The sequence below is a fragment of the Podarcis bocagei genome (genome assembly GCF_964188305.1).
Source record: "Podarcis bocagei genome assembly, chromosome: 4".
Classification (NCBI taxonomy): Eukaryota; Metazoa; Chordata; class Lepidosauria; order Squamata; family Lacertidae; genus Podarcis; species Podarcis bocagei.
In genome coordinates, this window is record NC_138128.1 from 42,858,809 (window position 1) to 42,883,549 (window position 24,741).

Genomic DNA, 24,741 nt, shown 5'->3' on the forward strand with positions numbered 1-24,741 from the left:
GTGCTCTGAGTCCATCATCTTAGTATCTTTAAAGTATTTTATTTTAAAGCAGAGATAGGCAACCTGTGGCCTTCCAGATGCTTTTGGACCACAATTCCCATCAGCCTTAGATGGTCAGGGATGATGGGGGTTGTAGTCCAGCAACATCTGGAAGGCCGCAGGTTGCATATCTATAATTTAAAAGAAAACATTGCTATCCCTTTCTCACAGAGACTCACAAGTAAGAGCATTTCCAGACTGGGTGGGAGTCAATCACATACTGGCAAATTCAGGTTGTGTAATTATAGTGGATTGGGAGGTATTAAGCAACAAATCCACCTCCTCAAAAGATCAGGGTTTTTTTGCGATAGGGAAAGTGATGAGAAAATGCACTTGAACATGTGGGATGACATTTCCGTGACGCAATGTTATTTGGCCTCCATGCAAACAAATAAGAGTGAATGCTCACTAAACAGTCACTGTCTAATCTCCCTGCAAACAAATGGAGATGAGAGACAACTCATTTGGAAGCGCTCCAAAATACTTTTTTCAGGATGCCAACATTATTTATCTTCCCTTTCCCCCCTCTTCTCCTCTTTGCTAATAGTCTTAGCTCCAGCCTTAAGCTCTAACTAGTGGGTGGTACACACAACTCTCTCTTTAACCCCTTTGCCCATACAGGCCCGGTTCACTAAGCCATACTTTAAAATAAACTCTCTTTTCATGTACAAGAGTGATTTGCTCCTCCCCTGCTCCAGATTGTGCCACTTGTGGAAGAAAACAAGCCAGAGTCTGGCTTGTTGTGACTCATGAACCCAGGCTTGAGGTTTCTCTAAACAAACCATGAGCAGAAGCCAAGTTTGGTTCTTGACTTCCACCTGTGCATTCAGAGGAACCAAACCATGAGCCCAGGTCTGCACATCACCACAAACCATGCTTCTGTCCCTCATGGCCCAGCCAGGAGGGGGTGAAGGGCAAAGTAATCATGTGCTTATTTTAAACGATAGTTTAATGTTGCATGGGAACTATACTGCATAAGGGATGGGGCACTCACAAGCCTGTTTAACTGGAATTCCTCAACTTTCCCCATCCTTATTTTAACCATGCTTAAGCCATATGTTGGCACAGGCCATAATATTATGATCCATACATCAATTCATGTGGGGCCTGAATAGAGACAATGGTTTCTTATTTCACTGCAAATATTCATTAACTCAATATCACCAAGTTGATTGTTTTAGCACCTACCACTTTAGTTGCAAAGAGTCACTGTGCTTAGTTTCATACATTCTAGCTCTAATTTAATTTTCCTCTGTGTACTTCTTGCATTTCATTTTTCTCTGAGCTCAGTGGTTATAATTTCTCCCTGCTGCCAACCTGTAATTGCGAACCGTACCTCATGCACCTGATGAAGCAAACTCTAGTCCACAAATGTCAAAGCCATAATAAATTAGTTAGTCCTTAAGATGTCACGAGACTCTTTGCTGTTCAATATTAGCTATGTTTTTTGAAACCAAGCTCTCAAAGCCATGGTTGAAAGTGGACCTTAGTTCGCACCAACCATGGTTGAAGTCAACATCAGCATAAGCCTTAATCAAGGGTAAGATCAGCAAGGACAATTTGTACTGAAGTGTGCGAAGCAGAACTCCCAAACTCCCAGGGTAGCCGAAGCTTATATTTTTAAGGAGAGTTTCATGCTTCCCATGAAAACATAGAGGAAGTAATTACTGGATCAGCCAGTTTCCTTTTCTGTGTGCTGATTTTTAAAATATAATTTTAAGAAGAGCTTTTTTTATTAATGTAACCTCATGTTCAACAGACAGTACAACATTTCTTTTGATTTCAAAGAGTTGCATTTCTAAAAAGGCATGTCTCCGTCCTTCAACTCGAGATAGAGACTATTTCAAGAAAAGAACTCCCTTGACATCACGCACTGTCATGTCATATTATGTTCTAGGGCATCTCATCTCTCTGCCTTACCAATGTTATGAAGCAGATCCACTCTACGTGGAAACGGTACAGGCCCCTTTAGCAGAGACAGAAACATCAGGATATTTGCTTGGCTATGTAAATTATTCCACGGGGTTAAGAAGTGCAATTCATAATGCTTTCATTGGAAGTGTATATCCTCGACATCTCGACAGGCCCTTGTGCTTTAGCAGGATGGTTGCCATATATGGACTTTGAAAGAAAGGAGTTCAGATGCAATTCCGTGTTTCAAGGGAGAAGGGAGGAAATTATTTCTCTTTGCCTAAGAAATCGAGAAACTCTTACACTAAAGGAGCAACATCATTCCAAGATGAGAAGTAGCAATGAGAACCTTTGCAATTCCTGTCAGTGACTTGTTCATCAAACTTCATAAACTTCAAAGATGTTAGATGAGTTGCAAAGAAACCAAAGCATCTTCCTGCAAATGTTTCCACCACTTGTATTGTATTCATAATTAGGTTTGTCACATATTTACTGACAGAATGAAGACAAAAATCACATTACTGATTCCTAGACTATTTCATACTGCTTTACTATTTATTATTAGATCCCCTGATTTCTTCAAACAATTCCTAATAAGAACACTTCCAGCTTGCTATAATGGACCATTTTGGCTCTTGGCTTATTGTGGGCCCCTCTAGACTGGTTTGTGTGTGAGAGCGTGTCCTGTAAGATGTCATTGGCACAACAACAGTGCTTTTGCAGTGGATATATAGTTTATCATTCACACAACATTCTGCTTTATTAGTTGTTTTTCAAAGCTTCCCCAATGTTACCGCTTTATTGCCATCTGGTAGGGCACTTTTGCACTATAGCACAACATAGGCAGGACAAACACACACCCCTGGGACATTTGTGGTATAAAAAGTTACTGGATTTCAGCAGGAAGCGATGGGATAAGTCCCAATTGGAAACGAGGCAGTATGTCTACACCGAAAGCTTTGTAGGTGTAAACAGCATTGAAAGCAGAATCATGTATAATATTAATGAATGCACTATAAAACAAAGGACATCTGGAGGGATGCTATGGCTACTTCCAGACTAGGATATTATATGTCAGCAAATGTAGGTGGATTAGGTACTCTTGTGCTCTTTTATCAGGACAGATAAAAAGAAGACCCTCCCAGAACTACAGTTCCTAGAGTGGTTTAACAAGCAATCACTCTCCACAGGGAACTCTGGAAATTGTAACTCTGTGAGGAGATAGGGGTCTCCTAACAACTCTCAGCACCCTTAACAAACAACAGCTCCCAGAATTCTTTGACTGTTTAAAATGGCATCATACTGCTTTCAATGTATGCTGTGAATGTGGCCTGAGTCTATTTTGTTCTCTTCCCCATTCTTTCTGCCACCTGCTTACTTGCCACGGAGAGCCAACGAGCAGGCAGGCAGTGACATAAATTGCTCCTCCTTTTCAGCACCGCTGCTGATCTGGGTCAGAGTGTGAGGTGGGTGAGCAGGCCGTCACAGTGATGAAGTGGTGGACAAGCTCCAGGGTTGCTCTCATCAGTAGGGTCTGTGATGGGTTGTGGACCCCTGGCTGTTTCAAGTTCACTGGCACAAAGACAGAGCAGTGCAAATTACCCTCACGCCATAATATGAAAACACACACATCAGAGTCAGTATTATAGTAGACAAGCAACTTCTGAACAGCCTCCCACCCCGACCCAGCAAGGGAAAAAAGGAAGGCAATGTTTTCTGGGAAATGCTTATGTGATTAACAATACTTCTAAGTGGCCGCCTTTGAAATTCCAACTCCTGGAAAGCAGCTAAGCAGTTTTTCCTGGCAAAGTCGGCCTTGCATAATGCGTTATGTCCGTGGCAGCTGTTCCTATCTCTTTTGGAAGCCCTTTCACCACTTTCTTTCTTTACAATTTTGTGCTCTGTGGTTCCAGTAAATGCATCAGGAAGGAAAAGCACTTCTTGGTTATTTGGGGAAATATTCAGTAAAACGTCCTCACTTCACCACCACTCCTCCTTGCCCTCCCTCACTTCATTGTAGCAGCAGCAGTAGACAAACCTCATTGGGCGGACACCATCTGCAAAGAAAAAGAGTCAGTGAGGTGCAGGGGGGTGGCGGTGGGGCGGGGGGAAGAGGGAGTGTGTTATGTGCTTCCACTGAAATCGGGTTGTTTGGAAAGCACTGAAGTAGGTCGGCTCTAAATACATCCCAACAATCTCACTGACACTTCAGATTTATTCTCAGCGTTACTCAGTGCACTAGGAAGGAAAATTAAAGGCGCTGTCAGGGGGAAAAGAAATTTAAAGCTATAAAAAAGTTTTAAGGAAATGCTTTAAAATCTCAGTCCCGGCATTTATGGCTCCAAACTGTTATAAGGATATTTATAGGTTTAGTGGCAATAGGAAACATATGGTGCCCGCCCCCAGAAATATTCTTTCAATTATACCCCCGCGTGGATCTCTTAAATAGCCTTTTGTTCATCATTTTGTACATTAGGTGAGAAGCACCACTCTGTTTCACAAGGAGATGCTATAAACAAGCATCTTGTCTTAGCAGATGTTAAAATGTGTTTTAAAGAAGAAGCCTTTTGCTGCTGATTGAAATTTTGACAAACACAGGCTTCCTATGTGTGCGCGTTGGTGTCCGTGAGCGCCTGATTATGAATACCACAGTTGTTGGGCCACACAGCATGTGTGATTTATTTATGAATACATATTTGGTGCTTTGGAGATTTCTCGGTGTCTGCCTTCCCCAGCAAACCGCCCCTCTCCATTTCTAGTAGGTGTCTTTTGTGATAGTTTCACTGATACCCGTGGTGTAATAGCATTTCCTGCTAAGCTCAGGGATCAGATTCCAGTTTTCTAGAGTTCAGCCAAGGAACTCAGCCATCATAGGGTGAGCCTTTGCTTTATTCCAGTCACTTTTTATGGTGGTGTGAATCAAACTTTCAATGTGGCAAACAGCAAGACCCAAAAGGAATGTTGGATGTGTTGTAGAATGATCGCACCAGGAAAAGAGGCATGGAGAAGTCTAAAATTAAAATAGGCTTTATTTAAAAAGGAGTTAGCTGGTCTGCTGACTGTGCTACTGACAGCCGGTCCCATTTACTTGGGGCCTTCCCCAAACCTAAAAGGGAGCTGCTGTACAGTCACACATCCAGTTAAATCAGGGATGTTGTTGAATTCCATCTCCCCTCAGCCACAGCCAGCACAGCTGATGATCAGGAATGATGGAAGCTGTACACCTGGAGGGCCACAGTTTGTCAGGAGCTGGCATCAGACGTAGGTCTACAATAAAACAATCACCAGATGTCAATGAAGTTAACTCTTTATTCAAAGGAACAAAGCAGCTCAGTCCTAGTGGTCACAGCAACCCTTCCCAGTTGGTCTTGCCTCAATGAAGCAGTTGTGAGGACTGAAGGTCCCTGCCTTCCCACTGCTCTCTAAGGCTTCTCCCCCTGTTCCTTCCCCAGCAGCTGCAGGCTTCGTTATCTTGCCTCTTGTTGCTCCACCGTCTTCATTTCTCTGCATCTTCAGGGAGATGGGGGGGGGGAGGAGGAAGAGGGAGGGAACTGGTTGCAGCAGGAGAGGGAGACTTCCTGGATTCTTCAGCGGCCTGCCTCATCTATGTCTCCTGGCTCCCCTCATCTCCTGCCTCTGAGTCTGGACTGCTCTCTGTCCCAGCCTCTTCCTGCTGACTAAACCCAGTTGCCTCTTCAGTTTCCGACACTACCTCTTCCCAGTCTGCTCCCTCTTCTCTCTCTGAGCATGCACCGTCATCCCACCACCAATCCGCTGGCTCCGAGACTGCCTCCCCTGGAGGTTCCGCAGCTGGTGCCTTCTCCCACTCCTCCATATCCAGCCAGTCCATGACACAGGTTCATTACCACCATCATTGGAAGCTCCCTTAAAGCATTACTCTACACCAGTCTTCTCTAACCTTTTGCCACCAGTTGTCATTGGACTACAACTCCCATTATCCCTGACCATTGCCCAACCTGGCTGAAGAGTTTTAGTCCAACAACATCTGTGGACCCAAGGTTGAAGAACGCTGGTTTACACTGAATGGCAGCAGCTCTGTAGGATTTCAGATGGGGGGTTTTTCCAGCCCTACCTGGAGCAGAGCTGGCTCTATGGGAACATGACTGGTATGATCACACTGGGTGCAGAACTTCTGGGACGCTGCAGCAGGTGCCACCACTATTACATCCAATGGAAGGTGAGAGGTGAAGGGGTGCTGAATTTTGGCATCACACAGGGTGCCACTGAAATTTGAGACACCCAAAGTCTGTCACTGCCTGGAGATGTCATGGATTAAATCTAGAACCTTCTGTCAGCAAAGCAAGTGCTCTATCTCCAAGGCATGCCCCTTTCCTGGATCTTTATTTCTGTGGCAGGGCAGCTGGGATTCAATGTCATTACCTCATTTTAAATAAGCAGAGCTGCCAGCTTTGCCATGTGCAAGGTAGCACTATTCTTTCCAAATATTCCTAGAAATTGACATTTCAGGAATCAAGAAGGAGAAGAGAGAGGAACGAAAGAAAGCAGCAGCGGTGGCCTTGATTTCTGTAGAGAAACATGAGATATGGGAGTACCTCACAACATTCCAGACCCAACTCTTCTTCTACTCAGGGGCAAATGAATTGCTGACCAAGGTTTTATATCCATCTCCCTTACGGCTGGAATTGTCTGCCCTGTCGCAAGGTGTTCAGATTGTGGGCCCACATGTGTCTTGAACACACCCACACCCATACCCACACCTCCAATAATGAAGAATGACACATTAATATGTCGTGTTTAGAGTGCTATCCTGAAGAAAAGGCACCGTGAGATATAAAGAAGTCATTAATGCGATTCTAAAGTAGGCTTCCGTCTGTGAGGTTGTCAGTTCTAAAGGAGCGTTTGAAAGGTTTGCCTCTGAGATTTCTTAATTGCTTTGAACATTCTATGGGAAGACCAGACTGATAGTTTTTCTTACATCTCATGCTCTTTTGTAGTGCAGCTAAAAAAGGGAGACTTTAAAGATTGTCTTAAAAGGCAGCATTTGAAGGCTCCTGCTTTTAACATAGGGCTAAAATTAGATCCTTAGACTATAGCATTCTCAGTTGCTGTGAGGTGCTCTGTAGCCCTACTGTATGATGAAGAAACATAAATCCGCAGCTCAAGTTACTTCACAACTGGCTTTCCTGTAAACCCTTTTGCTAATCTTTAAGAAATGTTTCCTTACAAATGAGTTTAATAGGAAAGTTTGATATATGTTGTCCCACCCTTCTGAAAGAAGTCTGTTGTCAAAGTTCTGTCTTCTTAGACACTGGTAGGAGGTAGTAATAATATAACATTCTCCTTTATGTTGGAGTTTGAGTTCAATAATGTAAGGAGAACAGGAATATAGGAAGCTGTCTTCCTGTGCAGACAATAATAAGTATGAGTCAGAACATGGGTCCATCTAGCTGGATATTGTCTACACTGACTGGCAGGAGCTCTACAGAAATTGAGATAGAGGACATTTCCACCTCTACTTTGGAGATAAAGGTAAAGGTAAAGGGACCCCTAACCATTAGGTCCAGTTGTGGCTGACTCTTGGGTTGCGGCACTCATCTCGCTTTCGTGGCTGAGGGAGCCAGCATACAGCTTCCGGGTCATGTGGCCAGCATGACTAAGTCACTTCTGGTGAACCAGAGCAGTGCACGGAAACACCGTTTACCTTCCCACTGGAGCGATACCTATTTATCTACTTGCACTTTGACGTGCTTTCGAACTGCTAGGTTGGCAGGAGCAGGGACCGAACAATGGGAGCTCACCCCGTCACGGGGATTCGAACTGCCGACCTTCTGATAGGCAAGTCCTAGGCTCTGTGGTTTAACCCACAGTGCCACCCACGTCCTTTGGAGATACCAGTGACTGAACCTAGGGCTTTCTGCAAAATGGATGCTGTATTGCTGAGCTATGTTTCTTCCCCAAGGAAATGAAAGCTTGTGCATGCAGAAGACCTGCATAAGGACATGAAAAACATACTTGCATCCTACACGGAGTATGGACAGTCTCCTTTTAATAACCAGCATGGTGTAGTGATTTGAAAGTTAGATTAGAGGCCAAGCAACATGTTTTTAAAATACTGTGCTTAAACTGGCTTCTTTGGTGTGGGGGTCTGGTGGCAGTGGCAGGCGGGTGAGCGAGTGGGCAGAGGGAGATTATGGTATAGTCATAGGGGCCTGATCCCAGCCCGAAAGTGTTCTCAACCTGGATTGGGGCCCTACACCAGTTTCCTGTCTAAGTTCCTCTTGTTATTTGCTCCCAAAGATGTCATTTGTGGTTTGCAGCAAATTGTGTGTGTGTGTGTGTGTGTGTGTGTGTGTGTGTAGGGAGGAGAATTATTTTTGGTCAGAAATCAGAAACACATTCCAGACCTGCAACTGCTTTCCCTTCAAATTAAGAGACACCAATTTAAGCACACCATTATTATTATTATTATTATTATTATTATTATTATTATTATTATTTATTATTATTATTTAAAGTGTGTTTATCATGTAGTTGGGCCCTAGAAAGCACATCAAAGTGCAAGTAGATAAATAGGTACCGCTCCGGCAGGAAGGTCAACAGTGTTTCTGTGCGCTGCTCTGGTTCGCCAGAGTCGACTTAGTCATGCTGGCCACATGACCCGGAAGCTGTATGCCAGCTCCCTCAGCCAATAAAGCAAGATAAGCACCGCAACCCCAGAGTCGGTCACAACTGGACCTAAGGGTCAGGGGTCCCTTTACCTTTACCTTTGCCAGACCCTCCAAGTGTCCCTATTTTCCAGGGATGTCCCTGAGTCAGAGAAGCCATCCTGGTTTCTGATTTGGTCCTGGAATGTCCCCCTTTTCCTTCGGATGCCCCTATTTTCATTGGAGAAATGTTGGAGGGTATGAAGTTATCAGACCCCCAAGCCATCTAAAGGCAATCCTGTATAGGGAGGGTTTTTTCTGTCTAATGTTTAATGTTTTAATATATGTTGCAAGCTGTCCAGAGTAGCAGGTAAGATGTGTGGGGAGATAAACAGTAAAATTATCATTATGGAATGGGATGTCCCTATTTTAATCGGATAAATGTTGGAGGGTATGTAGTACGAGCAAGACCTGGGTTTAAATCCTCACTCCCCACAAAACTCGCCAGGCGACCTTGCGCTGGTCAATTTCTTGCTTCACTCCAAACAGGGCAGCGATGGAAAATATATCACGGATTTCATTAGCAGAGCTGCACTGTGGCCCAATCCCCGTCATCGCCTGGTTCTAAAAATAACTCTTCTCCCCGCTTCCCCGCCTTAACCACCTAAGCCATTTACCATCCAGGTGTGCTGTGCTGTGCTCTTTGCCACAACGTATTCACACAGTCTTCTCCTGCTGCCTCTCCTCCACTCTCAGTAAAATTGAGTAACTTGTTGCCCAGCATGAAGCAAGCCCAGTCTGCAGGCTGAAGCACAAAACTGCATTTTAAAAAGCAGAAAAGGCAGCTGGCTTATTGAGTTTGTGGCAGTTGTAGGCTCTAAACAAAGCAGATCCCACCCTCTTCTTAGGATGCTAGAGAAGCTTTCACCAGCCTGGTGCCCTTCAGATGTTTTGGACAACAACTCCCATAAGACCCAGCTAGTCCCAACACACCTGGATGGCGCCAGCAGGGTGGAATCTATGCTAGAAGTTCATTGCTCTTGTCTGTCCTTATGTCAATGCAAAGCAGACGTCATGGATTTCAGCAGAATTACATAGCAAAAAGCGATTTGAGGATTGTGGGTCCAGTTTTGATCTTTTGGGAAGAGTCTGCATATAGCATAGCATTCCATGCCCTCCAACATTTCTCCAGTGAAAATAGGCAAATTCTTCTTCTTCTTCTTCGGATTCCAACATACCGTATATAAAAACATAATACTGTAAAACATTAAACAATTTCCCTATACAGGGCTGCCTTCAGATGTTTTCTAAAGCTCTTATCTCCTTGGCTCGGGGGGTGTGTGTCACATAACTCCATACCCTTCAACATTTCTCTGATGAAAATAGGGACGTCTTAAGGAGAAGCGGGACATTCTGGGATCAAATCAGAAACAGGGATGGCTTCTGTAAATCTGGGACTGTCCCTGGAAATTAGGGATACTTGAAGGGTCTGGCATTCTCTCATTCGTAGATGCTCTAATCTTTCAAAGATAACAAATATATTTGAGTACCGATCGTGCGAATGACAAAAGAAAGTTTTGTTAGCAACAAGAAAACACAACAGAGAGATAATCTTTCTCACTTCCTCCATCAGATAACCCTTGCGAGATCGTTCAATTATGAATACAAAAAGGGAAAGAGTTGGTGGCAATAACAACACCCCAATGATGCTAAATTACTGCAACAAATTATTCATGCCATCATCCCTTAATTCGTCCTGCTTGACCTTTAAGCCTCATTGTGTGTTTCCATTTTAGAACACTTGCTGCTGAGCTGAGGCCATGTCCTCTTTGGACGAGCACAGACTTTAACTGGGGAACAGGGGTGCTGAGCATACCAAGTAGGAGAGAGCAATAACAGAGTGCAACTCTTTAGCACGGTGCCAGGGCAAAGAGTTCTTCGTAAGGCCTCCCCCTCATATGAAGCCCATTTGAAAAAGTTATGCCAGACAACTGGTTCACACATGCATGTTCCCTACTGGGTAGGGATTTGAAGAGAAAGTCAATTCAGTTTGCATTTATAGGCAGATCTATGAAACCCACACTTTCAAAAACTATATGAGAACCAAAACACAGCCATTCTTTTGAAAGGTGCACTTATCCGAATTTGCAATGCAATTCTCAAAAAAACAAACCAGTGTTTACAAAAATACACAGGATTCAGAGAAAGCCTGTTCACACGCTATAGCTTTAAATCACAGTCAAAGGACCTTCTTTCCCTCGCAGAATTCTGAGCACTGTAGCTTACACCAAAGAAAGTTACAATTCCCACCAAACCTTAACAAACGACAGTGCCCAGAATTCTTTGTGCAAAAGAATGTGATTCAAAAGTGCTTTAAAGGTATCGTGTGTACTCAGTCTTAGTCTAACGCCTCTCACAGACTGAAAGGAAGTATCCCTATTTTCTAAGGACAGTCCCAGATCTACAGAAGCCATCCTAGTTTCTGATTTGATCCTGGAATGTCCTGCTTTTCCTTAGGATGTCTCTTTTTTCATCAGATAAATGTTGGAGGGGACACCACTGACACCACCTTTTTGTTTGATTTACTCTTGCACTAGTGGAGTTGCCCTGGTGCAAGGCTATGGCAAAATAACTGTAATATTTAGTTGGCATGGATCCCACATGCAGGAATATCTTAGTGCTCTGCCTCCTATCCTCATCCAACAGCATTAGTGCCAGACTGGGTGCCATTATCAGAAATTTTATTGGGTTTCTGAACGCCAGAAGTTGGAACACAGAAGGGGAAGTTTCATGTCCTTGCATTGGTGCATTTGAATTTTCTCAACTGTATATATTCCACTCTGATTTTAATGGAAGGTGGGTTGTTTTTATTTTTTTTGCATTGAACTGTATGTTTAAAAAGTCCCTGTTTAAATCCTGTATGCCTCCTTAAAAATGTAGACGTAGCTATTTCACTGTATCCATATTCAAAAACATATAAATTATTCAACTACAATGGTATTTCATTTTTGAAACTCTGTTGCTTTTTCTTTTGTTGTCTTCTGGTTGTACTATATATTGTTCTAACAATCTGGATATAAATATTTATGTATTCCCATAATACGTAGTTACAGACTCCGAAAGTCCAATGTAATTTGTAATTATAACAAACATTCAGTATTGAGCATATACATTTACTTCCAATTGTAAAAACTTCCCCAAACTTTCTATTGTTGAAATATTTAATTTATAAAGTTTATAAAATTATGCATGGAAAAATTAAGGAGAAAGTGGATAGAGAGGTTTTCCTCCCTCTCTCCTAACATTAGAACTTGTGGACATTCAATGAAGCTGAGTGTTCAAAGATTCAGGGCAGATTAAAGAAAGCAATTTAAACTATGACAGTTGCTCCCATAGGAGGCAGAGAGTCACAATTTGTCCAAACGCTCATTTCTTTAAGCATGCACAGATAGTCTCAGAAGAGGCATGTACCCACCTCACATATTGCAAGGTATAGCATGGATGTTGTTGGTGCTCTTGTTATTTTTTTGCAGGAGGAAAGCACAATGTGTGACCCACCAGGCAGCCTATAGAAAGGCATGTATTTTGTGACCCTGGTGCTCCACCATACATGGCTGCTGGTGGCCTGCATTTGGCTTTGGACATCAGAAGCTGAGTTGGTCTGACCTAAAGTGTGAAGTTCCTATGATGCTTATTATATTTTTCATTCCAGCTCTCCAACAGGATCACTAGGCAAAGGAAGAACATTTCACTAGCTTTCATTTTCCTAAAGCATATTGGCTTTTATAAAGCAATGTGAAATTAAACTCCCCTGTTACTTACTACAGTGGTACCTCAGGTTAAGAACTTAATTCATTCCGGAGGTCCGTTCTTAACCTGAAACTGTTCTTAAGCTGAGGTACCACTTTAGCTAATGGGGCCTCCCGCTGCTGCCGGACCGCCGGAGCATGATTTCTGTTCTCATCCTGAAGCAAAGTTCTTAACCTGAGGTACTATTTCTGGGTTAGCGGAGTCTGGAACCTGAAGCATCTGGAACCTAAAGCGTCTTGAACCCGAGGTACCACTGTACCCACTTCTTGCCAGTTTCCTGTGCATTCCCCCCTCACTTTCTTTACCTACCCTTTCCCCTTTATCTTCCTGGGTGTTTTCCCAGTTCATAGTATAACTCCCAAAGCTACATCTGTCTCTTAGAGTGTGTGGGTTTTTAATCCCAGCCAAACTGACAGTGGTCCTTTCCCTCCCAGAAGTTAACAGATTTGTTTCCTGAGCACTCAAAATGCCTGTGACACATTCCATGCCATCTCATCACCTCATCCAATCAAGAGAATAGATTTTACTGCCAGAAGTGCAATATAATATAGATGGAATTGATGGATCTAAGAGAAGCTCAGTATGTTGCCATAGCAATCAACTGTCAGAGAGGAAGGCAGAAGAACAAAATATTATGTATCAACACAGCTGCCTGCATTTTTTATTTTTTGCTTTCTTTGTGGGTGTGGCTCCTGCACTCCAAAATTTACCACAACACCACTGATCAGAGCTCCTTATCAAATACATACTTTCCCCCCGAAGGAAAATGATTTTAGCCCAGTCCTGAAAACAAGCTTCGTAGTAATACTGAGCTATGGATTGACTTCCTGCCCCCATGGACACCTTCCCCTCTAAATAAACACAGTGGTAATTTTCATTAAGGCTGTAGTGAAATTTTCTTTTCTTGTCTCTGAAAAGGTGGGCAGGTTTTTGACCTTCTTTGCTAAACTTTTCGCATTTGTAAATGAGTTTTAACTATCTCTGTTTTCCTGCCAGCTACTAAGGCATGGGGTGATCTAATCAGTGCACTGGATGTGAGGTAAAGAGTGAGGTTTCTAGTAACACCAGCCATGTAATAGCCCCCTAATTCCACCATTTTTCACTTTACCAATGAAATCTTGTTACATCCCTTTTCATTCAACATCTTTGTTTAGCCAAACTCAGATGATAAAGACGCTTAGTTTTTGAAGGGTTTGGTTCCTCTCTATTCCTTTTGCAATGGTGATGTGACTATTCTCAGTTTCATCATTTCTTCTTCATTTTTCTTTTCTCTGGATTGTGTGCTGCCAGGACTGTGGAGGTGGAAAAGTATCAGAGGCGCTTGCTTACCTTGGCAGGTGCTGCTGCTGTTTCATGGAAAAAGGAGGGCAAGATGACAGGAAGGGTGGTGCAGTGCAAATACACCAGCTTTTGGGGGGCAGGGGGGAGAGAGAATAAACCTCCTTTCTCTCTAGCACCGCAGCCCTGATTCCCCCAAAAGCTAGGTTTTTTAAATGTAAAGACATGGAGCTTGAGTCAAGAGTATGCAAGCAACCCCAGTGGTGTATGTGTGTCATTCTAGGGACACAAATGGAGCAAATGGCAATCTAGGAGGTGTGCTGCTGTGCTGTAGAGGTTTCTGGGTTGCAATTCATGGACTGTGATGATCCCCATGGTCCGAAAATTGCAGCTGTCTATCCTGCCTTTGACTTTGGGAAATGGGCCTGGTGGCGCACCTTTTTGGGGAGCCTAAATACTTTGGGGTCTTCTCCTAGTGGCCTCATTATCTGCTGACACTGGCAGGCCCCTCTGTTAACATGTAAGCCAGAATTTTTCCAAATAAAGGGAGCAAGCGTGTTTAAGTTCATGGAATTCTGTTCATAAAATGCCATTTCTATCCATAATTCAGAGCTTTGATGAATTAAAAAGAATTCAGATAATTGCCAAATTTCCATATTGATAGGAAGATGGGGTGTATGGGAATACAATAACATAAATGGGAATACGAGCTTTCCATTAAAATGGAAATTGGGCAATTATCTGAATTATCTTTAATTCATCAAGTTTTGAATTACAGATAGAAATGACTTTTTTTAAAAAAAAGAAAAAAGTATATAAAAACGTTAAGCTCTTAAATGTACCATTCCTTTTATTTTGAACAAGCTGGCTCACTGTCAAGAGACGCTTTAGACCATTTAGCCTTTACTCATTACCAGTCACATTCACCCACTTTATTCACAGAAGGAGTTGTGCTTTCAAGTGAAGCAGAAAGAAACTAAAACTATCCCTGGTGTAGGTGGCATTACATTAAGGGATCATTCACACAAGAAATTTTCCATTTAGCAACTCAGCAAGTAACCAGCAATCAAGTAGTGATTGCTTTCCTAGGCTATATTTCGCAAATAACAGGACCGTTTTTCAGGTCAATCCTAGCGCTGAGACTGAGGAACCAAGCCAAGTCTGCCTTCACCCTGCCCTGATTGCCTAGGGGCCTAGGAATACCAATATGCGAGACACGATTATTGGGGGTCAAACAAGAGCTACAAGTTTGCTGATAACACACAGCAACTTACTTGACTCAGGAGTAAGGCCTATTTAATTCAGTGTGGGACTCAACCCACAAAAGGAGTGGGGAATCCTTTTCACCCTGAAGAGCGCATTGCGTTCTGCGCAAGCTCGATCCAGTGTACCTGAAGTATACCTAAACGGCCTCAGTCCAGTCTACCTGAAGGAACGTCTCCACTCCCATCATTCTGCCCGGACACTGAGGTCCAGCGCCGAGGGCCTTCTGGCGGTTCCCTCCCTGCGAGAAGCCAAGTTACAGGGAACCAGGCAGAAGGCCTTCTCGGTAGTGGCACCCTCCTGTGGAACGCCCTCCTACCAGATGTCAAAGAGAACAACTACCAGATTTTTAGAAGACATCTGAAGGCAGCCCTCTTTAGGGAAGCTTTTAATGTTTAACAGACTACTGTATTTTAATACTTTTTTGCAAGCCACCCAGAGTGGCTGGGGAAACCCAGCCAGCCAGATGGACGGGGTATAAATAATAAATTCTATTCTATTCTATTCTATTCTATTCTATTCTATTCTATTCTATTCTATTCTATTCTATTCTGAGGGCCACGTTGCCAGTGATGGGCGTGGCCAGAGGCAAAAGGGTAGAGCAATGAATGTATATTTTATCTTTGTACAGTAAAGGTAAAAAGAAAAGAGTAAAGGACCCCTGGATGGTTAAGTCCAGTCAAAGGCGACTATGGGTTTGTGGCATTCATCTCGCTTTCAGGCCAAGAGAGCTGACGTTTGTCCACAGACAGCTTTCCGGGTCATGTGGCCAGCATGACTAAACCACTTCTGGTGCAACGGAGCACTGTGACAGAAACCAGAGTGCATGGAAACGTTGTTTACCTTTCTTCCCACCACAGCAGAACCTATTTATCTACATGCACTGGTGTGCTTTCGAACTGCTAGGTTGGCAGGAGCTAGAACAGAGTAATGGGAGCTCACCCTGTTGTGGGGATTTGAACCACCAAACTTCTGATCGGCAAGCACAAGAGGCTCAGTGGTTTACACCACAGTGCCACACACGTACAGTAGCCTAATATCTGCAGATGCACACACTCCCTTCTCCATGCTCCATCCAGGCAAGCAAGAGGCGTTCACAGAGGTCAAGGACAACAACACTTCAGGAGGATCTGAAGCTGTGGCCTGGGGGTGGGGAAGAGTATGACTGAGGAGGGAGAGAGGATGTGGCCTGGAGAGAGTAGTAAAGGTCAGTTAGAGAGGCCTGGAGGGACGCATTTCCCCCCTGCGTGAGAGTCCCCACCCTGGAGGTTTAGGATTGAATTCTTTAAAGCAGGGGCAGACTTTGGTCTTCAAATTTCAGCTGCACCCTGTATGAGACCAAAATTTGGCATGCCCTCCCACTTCTGCTCTGCTCAATTCACTGTGTCATAGTTGCGGTGATCCACAGCACCCCTTAGGCTCAGTTCCCAGTACGGCAAAATTGGTCACGCTGCCCTAAATCCTCCTCTGCTTAAAGGTTATCCCGTATGCTGATTTTTATGATCTTAACTGTTAGCTCTCAAATTCCCAGTGTCAGATGCCTTCTCACTGCCTCTCTCCAACTTAGCTTAGCGTGAATTCAGCCCAACTCAGAGTCCAGTATCAGTGCAAGACCTGATTCTGACTCATCTGAGTGACAGCATGAGATATATTATTTAGTGAATCATCCATCCGGTGGACCTTCACTCATTGGTCTTCCAACATCTGCTGAGTCACCAGTTTGCCCAGTTCCCACACTCATTTTTGGTTCCCATACATTTCGTACTCTCAGGGGCTGTGGTGGAGTATCCTAAAAACCGTCACTAGCTCATGAATGCAGGTCAGGTTGCAACAGCAGCAGCAACAGTTTAAAATGTTGGCTATTACAATTTTGAATTATGACATTTTTGCCAGATTTTCAGTGTGCATTCAGTTTGTTTCCAGCTGTACTGTATCCTTTCTGAGAGAGAGTCTCAGGGTGTATATGCACTAACGACTTAACTAATTTCACAGCCACTTTCAACTCCGACAGCTTGCATCAAGGACTGATTTTCGCAAGGGAGCTGCTCTGCCATGTACAAAACAGGGGTGTGCTTTTTAAAATGGAATTTTATTTTGAAATAAAGGTCAGAATACAGGAAACAAAAGGGAAGTATATACACCACCCTTGTAGGACTGCTCTAAGACTGACAGAGCCAAACAAGGCCAGGGAATTGATCTGCAGAGGCTTTCCTCTGCTTCTCTTTAATGCCACCTGAAAGGATATTCCCAGCACAAAACCTTAGGTGAAGAGCAGGCATAAATAACATAGGTCCAGTAACACAGGCGTAAGTAACACTAAAGTAAAGTTTAATTAGAGCTGACCTGATTGCTCTTAATCCTGGGTTCCATGGGGTATTGCTTGTAAAAATGGGCTTATTTGTAGGCAATATTGCAACCAGAATTCTGTGCATTAGGAGAAATGCCCTCCAAAATGTTCATGAGGACTTTTTGTAAAACAAGTAAATCACAAAGTATATGCAAGAATGTGGAAAACTGAACTTAATATTGGAAAAATGAAAAATGGAGAAAGTGAAATTAACAGATTCATCCATCCCTGTCTAGGATTCTTGAAGAGAAAGCAAGGCAATTAGAGTGGTATAAAACAGAGTTTATAACGTAGATAGTTATGTTGTCCTTGTTAAAATTTGATCTTCAGAATCAAAGTGACATTGTTCATGCTGTTTGATGATCTTATATTTCCTGCCTCTGACCTGCCAAAAGATGCCAACAGATGGTGAAAAATTAATGGAATAAAGCATCTGTTTCACTCTTTAATATGCTCTAGTCTTGATGGTAGTTAAGTGCTTTGTTCCTCTTCCGCTTTTCTCTTCTTGTCCCTCATTCCTGCTAATGACACCTAAAGAGAATAACGTGGAACTAACACTGGGATACCCTTGCAGCAGCATCCAAGCCGTTGATCAGCTAATCCCTATGAATTCCTCAGGTCAGTCAAAGACGAGACCTGAGAAGCTGAATTACTATGCTGGGAATCCTATTGTGCTAACTTAATTTATGTCTTGATTTTTGCACAATTTCCCCAAAACTACAGGGGGTGAAATAGCAGGTCTGGAGAAAAGTAGCTTTCACAAGTTAGAAAAGAAAAAAGCATTGAGATGCCAGACAGCTGGGCTTATGTGAATTAGGGTGAATTGATCTATCCTTCTCTCCCTGCCTAATTCTCAGAAACTAGAACCATCATGGGATTCTAAAAAGAAGAGTCAAAAGCATCGCAAGAAATGGATGTGTAACAGGCAATTCAGTTCAGTTTTCATCACCATATAAGCCTTGATTTTTGCAGCATGATCCCCATGGAGCTAAGCTGTTGGAAGGAGCTGTGTGTGTGTGTGTGTGTGTGTGCGCGCGCGCGCGCTTACCATGCCCAGAAAGCTGACTTCCTTGAAAGCTTGCAGTACAATCCAGTGGGGAGTTCTCCTGTAAAAACCAAATGAATGCAAGAGAATCGCTGTGCACTTCTGCTGCCCCCATCCATTTCCCTGGACCTTGCGCAGGAAAACCTCCCAGCAGATTGTGCTGATGTTGGTTTCTTCTCATGATCAGTTTCCACAGGGAATGGGATCTAGTGCTTAGGGAATGCAAAAGTCAGGGAGTGATTCGCATCCTCCAAGTGTCCTGATTTTCCAGGGACAGTCCCAGAATTACAGAAGCTGTCCTGGTTTCTGATTTGATCCTGGAATGTCCCGCTTTTCACTGGAGGAATGTTGGAGAGTATGGCATAGGGTGTCCCTATTTTCATTGGAGTAATGTTGGAGATGATGGTAATGAGGGGGGCCAGACAGAATCCACAATTGCTTTCTTAGAGCCAAACTGTATATGCACTTAAATATTAGCTATCCATCTTTTTTCCCTTAACTAATTGCAGGGGGGAACCTGTTCTCACTTTAAGACAAAGAACAAAGCAGAGCCCTTCCAGTGAATCATCCAGCCCAGTATACTGGTGTGGTGCATACTTCTGAGGAAGTATACAACAGTCAGCTAGTGGTAGGACCCCGAAGAAGACTCCAAGGAAAAGATGCTTTAGATCAGCCTTTGTTACCTGCTGCCCTCCAGATACTTTAGACCATAACTCCCATTTTTCTAGAAAAAAAAGCACTGGTTGTAGTCCAAAACATCTGGAGGGCATCTAGTTGGCAAAGGCTGTTTTAAACTCTAGGAGTGTGTAACAGAGCTAACAGGGCAGTCTGCCTCCTGTAAATATTTCTTAACTTCTGGAAGTCAACTCTCATTAGAGCAACTGATAGATTTTTCTTATAAGGAACATCATTGCAGGGAGAAGGCAAAGCAAACTTAAGAATTAATTGAGGTTGAAGGGACAAGTCTGCAATATGTTGGAGAGTTTAGCAAACATGGTTTCCCAAGAGCACAGATCTCCCACAACCTTATGGAAATTGCAAGGTATTTGTTTTTTGTTTCTTTAAAAAAACATATATAGGCCAGCCTTTTCAAGCTGTTTCCCCACATTCCTCCTGAGAGTGTTCTTCAGGATTTAGCTGGGCATTCATTAAACAAAATTCTGAGGAAATGAATGGGGATTGGGAGAAACCCACGGGATTAAGGCAAATAGACATTTTGCATCAATTATGACACTCCCCCCCCCCACCTGCAAAGGCCTGGGGTGCTGACAGGAATGGCAAGAATGGTGGTTAGAGTTGAGATGTTGGCTAATGCTGAGACTTCACATTTAGTCACATAAAACCATAAGTGTTCTAACATGCACTATTGGTAAGGTATTGTGTATAGGACAATGATGTTTTTCTAGCATTTATTGAACCCAAAGAAATAGCCAGCCTTCTGTGGAGGGCAGACTTTTGCAGAGTAAATAAGCAGAGCATATAACCAGGTGGTGAAAAGCCATTGATGCTATGCCACAGTGGAGGCAATCAGGCTCACAAAGTTATATTTGGTATGAGAAGAAGGATGTTACAAGCTTATCCCTATTCTCATCTGTGAAATATTCAATAGTTTGCTATTCTGGACGCTGCCTTAAGGCTGGCGGTTTACCTGACCAGCATTCCAGATTTGTCTCTTGTTGCTGCTGCAATTGACTGATTTGAGGACATAATTTGGTGATTTAAATAAGGACTTTCGGATGACTCCAGCTGAACATTCTAATAAGAACATATAAAAATTAATGTGCAAAATAACCAAATCCATCAAAAACCCGCTGCTCTAATTTTGAATGTAAATGAGTTTGGAAGATGAAAGACTGAAGGGTGCCGTCATCAACATCTCCACTCCTCCATGCTCATTTGCACACTCTGATATAGTCGTGTTCATGGTAATTTGCATATCCTTCTATATAACATGCTTGGGTGAAACTAACAGAGTGCATGAAATCAAGCTTCAAAGATCCCATCCTCAGTGCAAGGGCCCTTGGAAGTTGCCCCCAGCCCCTCTGGCAGTATTTGTCAGCACCATTACTCACGCTTCTCGGAGCTAAATTAAATGCTGACCTGAAATTTATATGCTCAGGTTCTGCTGCAGCTAACGGAGCCATCAGATCCGGCTGTCCATCAACATATGTCAGAGGATGCCATCTTTAGGAAAGGACACAGGAAGCTGTCTTATAATGAGTCTGACCATTGGTGCCTCTAGCTTAGTACTGTCCACAGTGATTTGGAGTGGCTCTCTGCGGTTTCATGAAGGAGTCTCTTCCAGCTCTACCTGGAAGGTTTGGAAGGTTGCCAGGTTAACTGGGTGTGAGGTGACAGGAAAACAGAGTTTTTAGTTGGTTGGAAAATCTGGGATCCATCTTGGGCAGGCTGGCTAAGGTGCCTTGGACTCAAGGGCTGTACTGCTGTCGGGGGCAAGGCCCTCTTGAAATGACCATTCTGCCAGATCTGGACTCCTTCCATGTAGACTGAAGGTGTAAATAGGTGAATAAACCATATTTCTTAAAGCTACAACAACCTCCACTCTGTCTCAGTTCTCCAAAGGAACACAGACCCCAGGTAAGTGCCTGGAACCCGCAGGAGTCTTGCAGAGAGTGGGGGTGGTACACAGCTTTTGTAATTGCATGTTTGTATGCACTGGTTGGAGAATTGCATCAGACATTTCAAAGCACTGTGACTTTTGAAGGATAGGTGTGTTTGAGCTTGTGCATTGGTTCAAGAAGTAGGAATTGGGTGGTTACTCATTAAAACTCAAATGAAATTGCATTTCTTGCCCGTCTGTAATCTGGAGTGAGCTGTTTGCTTTGTATTAGAAAAGGACCCATAGAGAGGACTGGACTTTTCCTAACATGCTTACCAAACACCACTGCTTATGAATAATATTCCAGCCTGAAAATACCAAACCTAGCCTGAAATCCTATGCCTGCTTGACTCTGGGAGTAAGGCCTACTGAGCACAATGAAACCCGTTGCAAACCTTTGCTTGTTGATAACAGACCTTTTCCTAACACACTTACCAAATGTTGCTGCTTGGTAATAATATTCTAGCCTGAAAATACTGAACTAAGGCTGCAATCTTATTCACACTTTCCTCTGGGAAGAAGGTCTGACTTCTAAATAACATGCATAGTACTGGGATGTGCTTTAAATATCTATTTTTACAAAGGTGGGAGCAATGGACACTATTGGCTTTAATAGAACTTGCAGCCCAATATTGAATATGTTTACATGGAAGTTGGTATCCTAACGACTGCAGTTTTTTCTGGAATGAAGAAAAATGGTAATATTGTGGCTGGGAACATTTAATCCGACTGGCAATGTGCTGCTTGGAGTCAATGGAATTGTATTTCTTGAAATGGCTGACCATTCAACAAGGTTGAACCGGAAGAAGAGAAGGAAAAACAAGGAAAAATAGTTTGCTGCAAAGCTATCAGTAAAAGCTGGCAACAAGAAGATAAGTGTCAACTTTTATGCAATGAGACATGGTTGTTAAGGGATGGCTAAGCAAGAGCTTTTATTCTGCGTCACCATCATTATTTCAAACATACGGGTGGCAGTTTAGCGTATAATTATTTGCATTTGAGTCCTACTGAGATGGAGGACATTGCATGGGCAAGGCTGAAACCTTATGCACGTGGATTATAGATTAAATCCCAATGAAGTTACTAGGATATATGCCTTAGTAAACATGCTGCACTTGTTCCAGACTGTAGCCGTGGCATTTCTCTAGGAATGAGCCCTGTTTTGAGCATAAGTTGCCATATGAAAAAAGGAGTGTTGCAAATCAATTTGAAACACTCCTTTTTTCATATGGAACAGATCATACATCCTGATGAGGATTGACATATCCACTGTTGCCAATATGTCCACCCCATAATAAGCACATGATCTTTGGAAGCACGTCATCTAATGCTTTTAGAAGACATCTGAAGGCAGCCCTGTTTAGGGAAGCTTTTAATGTTTAATAGACTTGCATTTTAATATTCCACCCAGAGTGGCTGGGGAAACCCAGCCAGATGGGCGTGGTATTATTATTATTATTATTATTATTAGTAGTAGTAGTAGTAGTAGTAGTAGTAGTAGTAGTAGTAATTATATTGCAAGAATGTGGAACAGGATCCAGCCAGTGAGCTGCGCTCCCTCATGGGCCACTTTGACAATCACCAGATGACATCAAGGATCCTAGCTTCAAAGGAAAGAATCAGGAACCCACAATGCACACTGAGTGTGTTCAAGATTCTTTTCTTCTTTTCTTTACAGCAAGGCTGCAAAGAAAGATCCCTGCCCAACCTGGGATTTGCACTTGGTGCCAATCAGGGTGGTCTTGGGAACACCCAAATGTAGCCGATGTCAGTGGGGTCTGCAACCACCACGGGAATTCTCAAGTGGAAGCAATCCAGTGGGGCTTGCATTTGATGCCAAATTTAAGAGGTGCCAAATACAAGCCCCAGTTGCCAAGGAATAATTGGGAATGCACTTCAAGGTTTCTGATTGTTCCTTTGCAGGCTCTGTAGGAGGTTCATGTGTGTTACCTTTCCACTGTTGCTACTTGTTACTGCTTTCTTAATTGCAAAGCAATTGCACTGCTGTACAAACATAATTGTTGACATTCCATAATCCAGAGTCCACATGCATTTCAATTTCTCAAGGCATGTAAGTACTTGACCAATCTACGCTGTAGTATATTGTTCTGGAAAGCTACCCTGAGGCCATCCAAAGTGATTTTAAAGGTTGCAATTGGTCTGCACTTATTGATTTCCCACCCCCACTTCTTTCTGTCTTACGGGATCCTGGCAGAGGCGCGAAGTATTACGCATGCTTGCTAGAGACCAGCTGTTCACTGGGTACAGTGCGACTGCATTAGCTGAACCATCATACTGGTGGTAGGCCAGCTAAATGGGGAGCCCAACTTTATTTTTAGATCTCATTTCATCCAACCAAAGCAGTAAAGTTCACTGTTTTGCTCATTGCATTTCTTTATTTGCAACTTGAATCACCTTGCTCCCAGCATTTTATTGCAGGGAGAATGGGGAGCAAGCTTTTATTGAAGGTTTTTAAGAGGCTGGGGGGGGGGTGTTATCAGCACTTAAAGCATTATCATAAGGTATATTGACCAAAGTGAAGAGGTGATAGAGGTTTCTGCCTATATTGGGTTAATATTTGGTGAAGTAGCTACACAACATTCAAGGTCTCCTCACCACTACCTTACAAAGAATATAGGACTGAGCAAAAATGCACCTCAGTTAAGTGCTCTGTTTACAGATGGCAAACTGGAGAGACCATTTCAGCACTTTGGGTGACTGCAGTTGTGGAAATGTTCATGGGGTGGAGCTTATAAATTGGGGGGCACCCTTTCTGTGGCACCCACTTTTTTACCCAGAATGTCCTGGAACATCCATGGCATTCAGTGGAGTGGAGATTTTGGCTGCCACCTGTTGTGGTGGAACGAAAACAAAAGCATATAAGACACCCTCCCCCCCCCCATACACACACTATTTAGCCTGACAGCAATGAAATACTTTTTCACAAGTTATACTGAAGAAACTGACTCTACCCATGTATAAGTGTTTGTGTAAAGAGTGTATGCCTCTAGATTTGTTCAGCCTAGCTATTGTGTTCAACAGACTATACACTTGCTGAACATTATATGTACAGCTTAACTATACAGGTACTCAGATGTAATGTGTGAACACCACTTCTGCAAGCTGTTTTGTGATAAGAATTGGTGACTAACTGCATTATCACCCAGAACATTTTGTGGCTGGGTGGAGATCTGTACGCAGATCCCTCTTACCTAACATTTCTAATTGGGTTCTTGCTCTTTAAAATGTCCCACAGTCTATTTATTAGAACATTTGCCTGTGCACACAAAACCTGCATCTTTGTGGACTCCGTTCTAAGAATTGCTATTGGTTCTATTCCTTCTTAGGGTTTGAAACATCTCTGCTGATCCCTCATTGCAGACTCATCACTTCCTCACCATCTTTCACAGTACTGGCTGTGCCACCTGGACCATAGTGATGCCAAAGACTGGCCCAAAAACTAAGGTATGTAAGAGAGCAGAAATAGCTCCTGCTTGTCTATCTTAAAGATCTGGTGTGGTTTACTCTGCATCTTTTTGATGATGAATAAATTGCTGGTATGGTGGAGTGGCCAAACCCTTGCTTCCATTGGAAAGGACTCTTTATCATATTGCACATGCTGGTATGATATCTCCAGCCTTTATCCTCACATCAACAGGTCTTGTTTCTACTAGAGATCCAGCTTGTGTGCCTTCAGATAGCTAAGCTTGTGATAGCTCCTGAAACTGCCTATTCCTCTTATTATTGGCTGTTTGAAGATGCTGGAATCTGGAAGTCCCCTGCTTTTCCTCTGCAGACATTG

At 43.1% G+C, this 24,741-nt stretch overlaps 1 long non-coding RNA gene across 2 annotated transcripts in view; it reads left to right on the forward strand.

Annotated features, from left to right (window-relative positions):
• Positions 1 to 24,399, forward strand: part of LOC308585462 — a 208,769-nt gene extending 184,370 nt beyond the window's left edge. For both annotated transcript variants that reach the window (XR_014007413.1, XR_014007414.1), the window contains one exon: positions 24,287 to 24,399. This is a non-coding gene — a long non-coding RNA (uncharacterized lncRNA). The remainder of the gene's footprint in view (positions 1 to 24,286) is intronic.
• Positions 24,400 to 24,741: the final 342 nt, after the last annotated feature.